Raw genomic sequence first — 12,430 nt, 5'->3', positions numbered from 1 at the left:
CTGGAGGGCCTGATGGTGTCAGTACCAACCTGGACCCACCAGTTCTTTGCATTGTGTGCAGACGCCTGGATACGGGTGAGGGCAGGCAAGTCCCTTTCCTCCCTGGACCTGGGTTTCTCCAGCAATAAGAATCATGAGGATCATTTACCTATCCGGGTGCCAAGGACTGTCAGATGGCACAGATGAAAAAGCTGGACAATGTCCTGAGGCTGTGGGGACTCACCGACCCACTACGCCGGGGGTTGGAGAGTAAATTGGACTCCCCACGAAGGGCAATTTGACAATCAAATCAGAATTTAAGATGTCTATGCCCTTTGACCCAACAGCTTCATTTCCAGAAAATAAGCCTATAGATACATTCGTGTTTATGTGCAAAAGACAGGTCGTTCAGTGCCCATTGTTCGTACTGGCAAGAGGTAGGAAACAACCTAAAAGTCACCCACAGGGGGCTGGTTAAATAAACCATGGTGCTTCCACAAACAGAATAATGGGCAGTCCTTAAAAATAAGCTAGATCGGGGCGCCTGGGTGGCTCAGTTGGTTAAGCGACTGCCTTCAGCTCAGGTCATGATCCTGGAGTCCCTGGATCGAGTCCCGCATCGGGCTCCCTGCTCGGCAGGGAGTCTGCTTTGCCCTCTGACCCTATCCCCTCTCATGTGTTCTCGCTCATTCTCTCTCTCTCAAATAAATAAATAAAATCTTAAAAAAAAAATAAGTTAGATCTAGGGGTGCCTGTTTGGCTCAGTTGGTTAAGCATCTGCCTTCGGCTCAGGTCATGATCCCAGGGTCCAGGGATTGAGCCCCACATCGGGTTTCCTGCTCAGCGGGGAGTTTGCTTCTCCCTCTCCTTCTGCCCCTCTCCCTGCTCATTCTCTCTCCCTCAAATAAATAAATAAAATCTTAAAAAAAATAAAAATAAAAATAAGCTAGATCTATGAGCCAGTTTATCTATCATAGATAGATAAGGATGAGAATGATGATGATGATGATGATGGATAGAGATAGATATATGTATGTCAGTGAATCTCCCTTTCTCATATACATATATATGATATGTGTATGTATCTCATATGAGATATATATATGATACATATATGGCTGGGGCTAAATACTGTCATGATATGCTGCCATTTAAAAAAATATACATGTGTCAAGAAGATTACACACACACACACACACACACACGCACGTGTACCGTTTATATATGCTTACATATCTCTGGAAGGATTTGGAGAAACAGGTTGCCTTTTGGGAGAGGAATTGGAATGGAAGTCCAGGTTGACAAGGAAACTTTTGTAACATTTGTTTGTTTGTTTTCAACTCTCAGTATGTATCATTTATTTAAAAAAACATACAAGCAATGCCTTGTGCTTTACTTGCTTCATCTCACTATATCTTCAGAGTAATCTAGAGGCGAAGTACTCTTATGATTCCCAAGGCACGGGGAGATTCACTCATTTGGGGGAGGGATGTGGGGGTGGAAGGAGCCTTGATGTATAAGGTTTGCCAATTCCCATGGCGTAAATTCTCCCACCGTGGCTAATTTCAAGCTGCCAATGTGATGTCACTGAGCAGAGCTGGGAAGAGATGCACACGATCAGCTCTCACGGGTCCGCAGGAACCAGCTCCAGCACACACCTGTAATGGACCCTTGCACTCGGAAGGGAGGCACCACTGACTTCCCACTTCAAACCTGAAACGGTCGCCTTTCAAGAGCAAAACAAATATAAGTAAATATATCACTTCAGGACCTAAGAGCAGCTTCCGGGGGGTCTTCAGACATAGATGCCGGAGCATCTATTTAGAGTGTAAATAACCTGCCTTGTTCTGCAATGGATTTGAAACAGAAACCCAGAAATTAAAATTAAGCATCTGGGTTTTATATTTGCAAATTGCTCTGCCATTCTCTTTATGAAATACTGCACACAGCCATACAAGCAGAAGGCAATAAAAGAATAATAAATTAATCAGTGTTAGCATTCTGTCAACACAGCCCCACAGACTTACCAGAGCCAGCCATCTAAATTAGGAAGCTGGTTTAGAAACTTTTCCAGTGCTTTAATGGGAGAGGTGGGGGCGAGAGGGCCAGATACACTTGGATTTGAGTTGTGTTCTGGCTCTGCCATCTGCTAGGCACCTTGGGTAAGTCACCTTACCTTCTGCATCTCAATTTACACACACGTTAAGTGAGGATAGTGGCACCACACGGATTTGCACAGCCAGATTCACCACGTTTAATAGGTGAGGTTAACATGTGGTTAAGTATCTGGACATAAGGCAGGGTGTTTATCCCTAAAAAATTACCCCACGACATAAAGTGAGAGTTGCCTTATGTTTAAGTTCTTACAAAAGCTTACAGAATGTTATGTATTCCCTAGACTCTCAATTACTTGATTTTAAGCAACAAAGTATCTTTGAGGAAGACCAATTTATAGAAGTCACTGGATGGAAGCGGTTTAAAAAAAAAGCAAACAATCTTTGTCGTTATACTGGGGGTTGGCCTCACATCCCCTATAATGAAGCCAGCCTTCTAAAGATGACTTTAAAAGCAACAAATTAAATGCTAGGATGTTGTGATCGCAAATATAAACCGATGGGACAAACGGAAAAACAATAGTGTCCTAAGATTAAGTGAATCGGGACTTCGAGGTTAAAATCTTTCAGCAAGAGAATCAATACAGGCTCAAAAAGTGCTGCATCACACACAATCTCAATAGGAGTGAAATTTATGTGATCTAGAAAGTGAGTTGGGTGACTCAGAAACCATCCCTGGTAATAATAACGATCCTACAATCAAAGACGCACAGGAAGAGATGGAATAAAACTGTTTTGTAAAATGCGAGAGTGGAAAAAAACCAGTATTTCTCAATTAAGATATTATTTATTAATATATTAGATATTTAAACTTATCTAAATATATTAATCTTGAAAGTATGTGCATACCTAAAGTAATAAATTAAATATTACACATAGACATTTGATTATTTCATCTACAGCCTTAAGAATTGATATATTCGAGTTCGTCCCCCCAAATATTTTCCTTTTTGCAATCTTCTTATTGTGAAAAATGGGAGGGTCACCTTATATTTAGGACTACCAAATACGGAGAAAAGTATGTGCAAGCACTTAAAACCCAACATGGCTCCGTGTGATTTGCGACAGATACTGTTAGGGTTGTTAATACTATTTTTTATTATGATTGTTGCACCACAGGCTGGGCTCTTTGATTGTGCTCCTGAGAGCACTTACCTGGATTGGAATTCCCTGATCTTCTCCTTCCTAGCCGTGTGATCTTGGGCAAGTTGCCTAACCTCTCTGTGCCTCATCTGTAAGAAAGAAATAATAGTAGGACCTCTCAATAAATTAGTATATGTAAGAAGTGTTTGAACCAGTACCTGGTAAGTGCTTCTTTAATATTATTACCATTACATTCACCAATGGAGACCTGTATTTTTAAACGTGGTGGGTTTCCTCACAACGCAGTGAGATTTTATCAGCAGGGAACTTGTCTTGCTCTTCCAGATCCCCAGCTCACACAGAGGGCCAAGTGCCCAGTAAATGTTGGCTGGACCAATAATGAGTTCTGTAGAGAGAGGAAGGCAATGTGTCATGTTGGGGGCCCAGCACAGCAGCGGATAACACTTTGAGGTTGATACCTAGAGTGCAGCCTCATTCCTCACTGGCCAACTAAAATCAAAAGTAAAACTGCAGTGCAACAGAGCTGGGCAAAACTGTAGAATGGAATTGGTACAACCACTATGGAAAATAGTACAAAGTTTCCTCAATAAATTAAATATAGACCTACCATAGGATCCAGCAATTCCGCTTCTGTGTGTTTATCCAAAGGAAACTAAAACGTTAACTCGAAAAGGTATGTGCACCCCCATTTATGGCAGCGTTATTTACAATAGCCAAGATATAGAAACAACCTGAGTGTCATGTCCGTCAATGGACAAATGGATAAAGAAAATGTGATATACATATATAGGAATACATGTATTATATAGAGGAATATATATATTATAGATGATAGATAGATAGATAGATAGATAGATAGATAGATAGATAGATAGATAGATAGATAGATAGGAATATTACTCAGCCATAAAAGGAGTGAGATCTTGCTATTTGTGACAACATGGATGGAATTTGAAGGCATTATGCTAGTGAAATAAGCCAGAAAGAGAAAGACAAATACTGTAATGACCTCACTTATATGTGGGAACCTAAAAAAGAAAAAACAAAACCCCCCAACAACCCAAGCCCACAGATACAGAAAGCAAATTAGTGGTTGCCAGAATTGGGCAGATAGGTGACGTGAGTGAAGGGGGTCAAAGGTTCACATTTTCCGTTATAAAATAAGTAAGTCAAGGGGAGGTCATGTACAGCATGGTGACTATAGTTAATAATACTGTATTACATATCTGAAAGTTGGTAAGAGTAAATCTTGAAAGTTCTCATCCCAAGAAAAATAATGTAGTAACTATGTATGATGATCGATGTTAACCAGACTTGTTGTGGTGATCATTTCATTATACATACAAATAGTGAATCCTTACGTTGTACACCTAAAGCTAATATTATATGTCAATTATACCTCAATTTAAAAAAAAAAAAAAGGCTATAATGGAGCCTGGGTGGCTCAGTCGTTGGGCGTCTGCCTTCGGCTCAGGTCATGATGCCAGGGTCCTGGGATCAGTCCCGCATCGGGCTCCTTGCTCAGCAGGGACCTGCTTCTCCCTTTGCCTGCCACTCCCCCTGTTTGTATGTTCTCTCTCTCGCTCTGAAAAATAAATAAATAAAATCTTTAAAAAAATTAATAACCAAAAGACATACATTAAAGTTCAAATTATACAAAAATGTTGAGAGTAGAAGAATCACCGGAAGGGAATTCTTGGCATCTAGAGTATTATTTATCTAAATGTTCCTTTATGGATGCATGAAACTAACATGTAAGTACACAGGCTGTATCATGTGATGGTTTAAGACCACGAATCAGGTGTGCCCGTGTTTAAAATCTAGCTCCGCCTTTTTAGTGGCATGGCCTTGAGAAAATCACATAACCTCTCCGTGCCTCGGTTTCTTTTTATTTTTTAATATTTATTTATTTATTTATTTATTTATTTAGTTATTTATTTGAGAGAGAGAGCTCAGCAGAGGGCGAGGGAGAAGCAGGCTCCCCGCTGAGCAGGGAGCCCCACGTGGGGCTTGACCCCAGGAAGCTGGGATCATGACCCCAACCAAGCAGAAGGCAGATGCTTAACCCTGACTGAGCCACCCAGGCGCCCCTGTGCCTCAGTTTCTATGGAGACTGGAGATTATGGACCCCACCCTCTAGGCTTATTGGAATAATAAGTCTAAAGAGAGCATTTAGGATAGCACAAATACAGAGAAACAACTCAGTGAAGATTAGCAGTTATGAACTTACAAATATATATTAAAACAAAATATGAAGTCGCACTATAGATCCTAGTTTACATTTGCTTTTTTTTTATGTAACAGTATGCTGTGACTAGTTCCGTGCTAGTACGTACAGAGCTAATTCCTTCTTTTTGATGGCTACATTATATTCAAATGCGTATGTAACTAATCCCCTGTCTCGGCTACCTGAGTATTTCTAATATTTTACTATTACAAATAACCACAATAAAAATCCTCATTGCACATATATTGCTCCATCCTTGGGGACGTATTTCTATAGGATAAGTTCTAGAAATGGAATCTCTGGATCCAAGTATATGAATTTTTAACTATATTAATAAACAATGAGTTATCAAATTTCCTTCCTAAAAGGCTGTATCCTTTACACTTTGATCAGCAAGTGTACTTTGTCACCTTGTGGCTGTATACATTTCAACCTGATTCCCCAACCATTTATTTTGAATGTCCCAGTCGTGAACAGAATCAGGGACTTTGCCCTGCTACTTCTGCATTATATTCCCTTATCTTTCCAAAAATCATAAACAACTCCTAAGAACCTGGCAACTAATTTTTCTGCAGCAAATGTTCAGGTACATAGCCTGGCAGAGAATTTTTATACTATTCCCAGATGGGAGAGGAAGAAAGGTTGGAATTCCTGAGCCTTTTCAGTGGCCAGTAGGAAGAACATACGAAATTAGAACAATCCATTCAGTTTGGGAAACGGTACCGGTTATCTGCTTCCATCTTTGTTTTCTGTGACTTGAACCCTCGTTAAAGAGACAAGAGGCCGCCTTTGCTGAGTCTGGCTGGGGACCAGAGTCTCTAGTGCAGAGTCCCCAGGGTGTGATTTGAGTACTTAACTACTTGCAGCTCTTCTGATGCCTTTAGGTAACACAGGACAACCCGTGGGCGTCAGAGCCAGAAGCTGAACAGCGCCACCAAGAGGACAGGCTGCTTCAGTGGTAGCTAAATCCCATGCCCACTTTCATTTTTAATTTAGATTTTAATCCCAGTAATAAATATACATAATGGTTAAGAGTTAGTTACTACTACAAACTAGATCCTATGACAAGGCTTATAAGAAGAATGCCACCTCCCTCAGTCATCAAGTGTCTGCCTTCGGCTCAGGTCATGATCCCAGGGTCCTGGGATTGAGCCCTGCATCAGTCTCCCTGCTCAGCGGGAAGCCTGCTTCTCCCTCTCCCACTCCCCCTGCTTGTGTTCCTGCTCTCGCTATCTCCCTCTGTCAAATAAATAAAACCTTAAAAACTAAATAAAAAAAAGAAGAATGCTACCTCCAAGTCTCATCCATGAAGCAGTAACTCATTCTGTGGTTGTCTCTTCAAACCTGATTATGGTGGCACTTCCAAGGTTTTTTAATTTTAGGCTTTTCTATTAACTTACAGCTATGGAGAATAAGAATTTAGTTTTCCTCTCTCTCTCCACTCTTTCTCTACACACACCCTCTCCAATTTTCCCCAAATAATTACAGCATAATTTTTGGTTAAATCAATGTGCTGTTTTTACATTATAATGACAACGTAATATTATTTCCAGCTAAGTGTTGTAGTTTATGATGATTACAATGTTTTTGTTATAAATCGTTTTTGTTTTCTTGGCTTTAATAATCACTGTGTGTCTTATTTGCTTAGTTTTCTCTGTAATAGCTCCAATCCATCTCCGAATTCTTTGCCAGAATGCCAATCCTTTATAATGGTCTCAGCTTTGTGCTCAGTCTAGGGGCAGCATAGTGTAATGTGGTTCTCAAAGCGTGGTCAGTCCCTAGACCAGCAACTGTAACAGCATCACCTGGGACCAAGCTAGAGATGCAAATGATCAAGCCCTACCCAAGACTTACTGATTAGCTGTCACTCTGGGGCTGGGGTCCAGCCATCTGGTTTTTTAACCAGCCCTCCTGGGGATGCCGGTGTGCACCCAAGCTTGAGAACACCTGTACAAGCGTTAAGAGCTTGGATGCCCAAACCCATGGCTGCCTGGGGTTTGGATCCCAGATGTTGCACTCGTTTGGGATGGAACAGCTTTCAGGGCCCAATCTTCCCATTCACTAAATGAGAGACGGTTTGTCTCTCCCACATAGTTGTTGTGAGCTCCTTGGTGTTGGGCAGTGTAACAAGCTCCAGTTTTCCTGGGGGACACCCCTCCTGGAGCCCAGTGAAACCCATTACAGTATGGGAGGGGAGTGCAAGCTGGCTGCAGAGCCTCCCCAGGCCTTCCTGGGTCCCCTACTCAGAATATGCCCTCCTTTAAGGCACCTACCTCAAGCCTCTGTCTTTCAGCACCTCCACAGCCCTCCGAAGTGAAGTCCCCTCCTCTACCCCTGTAGGAGCCTCACCTCCCCCTGCTACAACCACCAATTCGCAGCATTCTCTGCCAGAGCCCCTTGCCACCCAGCCCCACCCTCCCTCCTCATCCCCCTCTCACTCTCTCCTAGCCCACTAGAGCCATCTCATGCCCCCCCCCCCAGCTTCCATTCCTTCCACACTCCTCCACTCCACCCAACCTTCCCCCCCTGGGCCAGAGCTCCCCATTTTCCCATGGAACCACCCCCATGGCTGCCCCTGGGGTATGTTTCCTCTCCCTGAAATACGGGGATGGGCAGGGAGCATCACCACTCTGCCTTCTCCCTTTGGACAGTTCTCAGAGTAACAACATCTGTGAGCCTCAATTCTCCTGCTCCTTCGCTTTCTGTGGTGCTCCGTATATCACAAAGTCTCAGTAAACCCCAAGTCCTCATCACCGCCCACAAGCTGCTGCCTCACCACCAGCCCACCACATCTCTCCCTATGTCCTGCTTGTCTTCCTCCATTCCCTGTGCTCCAGCCACACTGGCCTCCTTTGCACTTGCTCTTCCCTCTGATACAAATGCTCTTCCAGTAGATAGGCATTTGGCTGCCTCTTACTTCTATCAGGTCTCTGCCAACGGTCACCTCCTTGGAGAGGTTTTCCCAAACCACCATTCTCAAACGGCACCTGCTCTTGTCCCTTGCTATCGCTTTACAAACTGCTTTAGTATCCTGTGCAGGACTAATGTTATTCAGGACCACGCAATTCCATGACATCTTTAAAAACCGCTTTTTTTTTTTAAAAAAGATTTTATTTATTTGACAGAGAGCGAGCGAGAGAGAGCACAAGCAGGGGGAGCAGCAGAGGGTGAGGGAGAAGCAGGCCCCGCGCCGAGCAGGGAGCCCGATGTGGGACTCGATCCCAGGACCCCGGGATCATGACCTGAGCCAAAGGCAGATGCTTAACAACTGAGCAGCCCAGGAGCCCTCCATTACATCTTATGTTCTATGTCAGCCCCTCAAAGGCAGGGGCCTGCTGGAAGGGCATAGACCTCACTGCTGCCCCTCCCTTTTCCTTCATTTCTTCTGTCACTAAATGTTGGGCTCCAGTCATATGTCTGGCACCATCTGAGGCTCCGGGGATATGGAGGCAGGCAGACATGCCGACAGAGAAAGGCGTGGAAGGCTTGCCATAATTTTCACATAAATGCTTACCCTGGGGAGGGTTGAGCAGGAAAGGTAGAGTGAAGAGTCTGGGGTCTCAGGTCCAATCCTAGCTGGGCAACCTCCTCCCTCCTCAGTCTCTTCATCTATAAAATGGGGCTAATGATAGTAACCACCTCACGGGATTGGCACGAGAATACTTTGTTAATTCCTGTGGCTGACAGACAACTTTAGTAGCTGTTGGCAACTGATTAAAATAAGAAGAGGGTTCCTTCTGTAACTTAAGAAAAGCCATAAAAAAAGGGGGGAAAAATCAGTCAAGCCACCAACAATGTTTCAAGCAGCCCAGCCCTTCTCACACACACGAAAAGATTTATGCTCCTCGTGGTTCTCCCAGAACATCAGATCCAACCTCTCTTCTAAGACTCAGGTGGGGGGGTGGGCACCTGGGGGGCTCAGTTGTTAAGCATCTGCCTTCGGCTCAGGTCATGATCCCAGCATCCTGGGATCGAGCCCTGCATCGGGTTCCCTGCTCAGCAGGAAGCCTGCTTCTCCCTCTCCCACTCCCCCTGCTGTATTCCTTCTCTCTCTTTGTCTCTCTGTCAAATAAATAAATAAAATCTTAAAAAAAAAAAAAAAGACTCAGGTGGGATCACTAGCTGGGAGAAAGACTCCATTGGCCTTGCTCAACTCTGGAGCCAGTAATGGTGGGAACCGGGCCAGCGCCCTGCAGCTTTCCATCCTTGGAAGCTCTGAGTAAAGATACAGGTGCTCATGGCGTGGCAGGATTTTGGTGGGGTTTTTTTTCACCTTTTAAATCAACTTTATTTGCAGTATAATCTCCGTACAATAAAATTCCATCACCCAGAAAATGCTCTTGTGCCCCTCAGCAGTCAACTCCCACCCCAAAGATAACCACTGATTTGTTTTCTGCCGCCACAGATCAATGTTGCTTGACTTTATATTAATGGAATCATACAGCATGGACTCTTTTTAATCCATTTTTTTACAGCTTTAATGAGGTAAAGCTGTAAAACTGATGTACATAAACTGCACCTATTTAAAGTGTACAGTTTGAAGTGGCTTTAACATATTCCCCAGCCCCGGAAACGATCACGAGATAACTTCAAGATAATAAACATATCCATCAGCCCCAAAAGTTTTCCTCATGTACCTGCCTCCCCACCCCAACTACTAATCTGCTTTCTGTCACTGTAAATCGGTTTGCGTTTTCAAGCACTGTAAACAGAATCATGTAGTCTGTACTCTTCTGTGCCTGGTTTCTTTCATTCAGCATGATTATTTTAATTCAACCATGTTGTTGTATTCCTCCCCATCCCCCCCCACGCCAGCAGCATCTCACCGTATAGGAAGACCCCAGTTTGGTTATCCATGCACTTATTGGTGAACATTAGAGTGTTTTACAGTTTGGGATTCTTATGGAAAAAGCCACTATAAGCATTCTTATGAAAGTGTATTTGTGAAGATAAATTTTCACGTATCTTGGGTAAATACCGAGGCATGGAGGTGCTGGGCCATAGGGTAGATGTATATTTAACTTCATAAGAAACTGCCAAACTTTTTTTTTTCCAAAGTGGTTATACCACTTTACACACTCACCAGCCGGCTGAAGTTGAACATCAAGCTTGTTCCTGTCTCACGGCTTCTATACTTCTTCCTGCTTCCTTAATGCCTTACCACTAGTTTTAGCATGGCTGGCTTCAGGTTCCCCCAAATTCATATGTTGAATTTATAAGCCCCAGTACCTTAGAATGGAACATATTTAGAGATAGGTCTTTAAAGAGATGATGAAGGGGCGCGTGGGTGGTTCCGTCCCTTAAGCCTCTGCCTTCGGCTGGGGGTCTTGATCCCAGCGTTCTGGGATAGAGCCCTGCGTCAGGCTCCCTGCTCAGGGAGGAGTCTCCTTCTACCTCTCCCTCTGTGTGCTTGCTCGATCTCTCTCTCAAATAAATACATAAATCTTAAAAAAAAAAACTAAAGAGATGATTAACACAAGCCCATTAGGGTGGGGCCCTAATGCAATATGACTTGTGTCCTTACAATAAGAGGAAACGATAACCCACACAGAGGAAAGATCTTGTGGGGACACAGTCAGAAGGTAACCACCTTCAGGCCAAGAAGAGAGGTCTCAGGGGTGAAACTAAACCTGCCAACACTTTGATCTTGGACTTCTAGCTTCCAGAACTGTGAGAAAATGAATTTCTGTTAAGCCACCCAGTCTGTAATATTTTGTTATGGTGGCCCTAGCAAACCAACACAGAGGACTTCCCATCACCATTTTGCAACCATTCTAGTAATAATTGATTCAGGCAAGAATCATCAATGAACGTAAAACCAGTGGGCAGACATTGAGATGAAAAACAGGATAGTCTCAAAATATCTTCCCCCAAGATACTTATTAATTACAAAGGGAAAAACAGCAACTTTTCAGTGGAGTACGTCAGCAGACATCATCTTAACTAAATGATCAAAGTTAATATCACTAATTTGGGGACAAACCAAGCCATGTGCCTTCTGATGTGATGCACTCAGGACATAAATTTCTTTCAGTGGCATTCTTGCCAAAAATGCATAACCTGAATCTCATCAGGAGAAAATAACAGACAAGAGTCAAATTAAGGACATCTACAAAATAACTCACCAGTACTCTTCAAAAACGTCAAGGTCATGAAAGACAAAGGCTGAGGAACTAACTGCTTCTCCAGATTAAAGGAAACTAAAAAGACCAGACAGCTAAATGAAACCTGCGATCCTGAGTTGTATCCTGGGGAATGGCTACATTATTGGGACAATTAGCAAAATTTAAATATTAAAGGTGTATTAAAAGAATCATATCATTGTTAAAATTCCTGATTTTGATCATTACCCTGAGATTCTGCAAGAGAATGTCCACGTTCTTAGGACATAGACACAAGAAGTACATCAGATAAAGGGGCATAATGTCTGGAAACCCACTCCAAAATTATTTAGGGAAAAAAAGTATATGTACATATTATATACACATACACATACATAAGAGAGACTATGATAATGCAAACATAGCAAAATATAACAATTTGTTATTTTGGTTAAAAGTATATCAGAATTCTTGTGTTCACTTCGGCAGCACATACACTAAAAATTGGAACAGAGATTAGCATGGCCCAAAGTATATGAGAATTCCTTACTATTCTTGTAACTTACATGTTAATTTGAAATTTTATCCCCTCAAAATTACAGCCTTTCAATGACCACACTATCAGAAGGGGCCTGCTCCCAAACCCAAAGCACTTTTTCACTCATTCTTTTTCTCCATCATACTTATCCATGTCAAAAATTATTCTATTTGTTCAGTTAATAGTATCTAACATTTACTGTGTGCAAGGCCCTGTCCTAAGTGTTTTAACTGTACAACCACCGTGACTCAACTACTGTTCTTCCCATCTTAGAGATGGGAACTAAAAGACACAAGTTAATTAACTTGCACAAGATCACCCATATCATCTGTCTCCTCCAGGGCATAGACCCTCAACTAAGGTAGAT

The 12,430-nt window shown here is 42.7% G+C and overlaps 1 long non-coding RNA gene across 1 annotated transcript; it reads right to left on the bottom strand.

Annotated features, from left to right (window-relative positions):
* Positions 1–1,153: 1,153 nt before the first annotated feature.
* LOC118011323 lies at positions 1,154–3,693 on the bottom strand. Its single transcript, XR_004679447.1, has 3 exons — positions 3,423–3,693; positions 3,249–3,325; positions 1,154–1,576 (listed from the first exon to the last, which is right to left on the bottom strand). It is a non-coding gene; the product is annotated as an uncharacterized LOC118011323 (long non-coding RNA).
* Between the last annotated feature and the right edge of the window lie 8,737 nt (positions 3,694–12,430).

The sequence above is a fragment of the Mirounga leonina genome, unplaced genomic scaffold (assembly GCF_011800145.1).
Source record: "Mirounga leonina isolate KUSES-001 unplaced genomic scaffold, KU_Mleo_1.0 Mir_150, whole genome shotgun sequence".
Classification (NCBI taxonomy): domain Eukaryota; kingdom Metazoa; phylum Chordata; class Mammalia; order Carnivora; family Phocidae; genus Mirounga; species Mirounga leonina.
The sequence above is the reverse complement of the archived record's forward strand: the minus strand, read 5'-3'. Positions and strand labels throughout refer to the sequence as shown.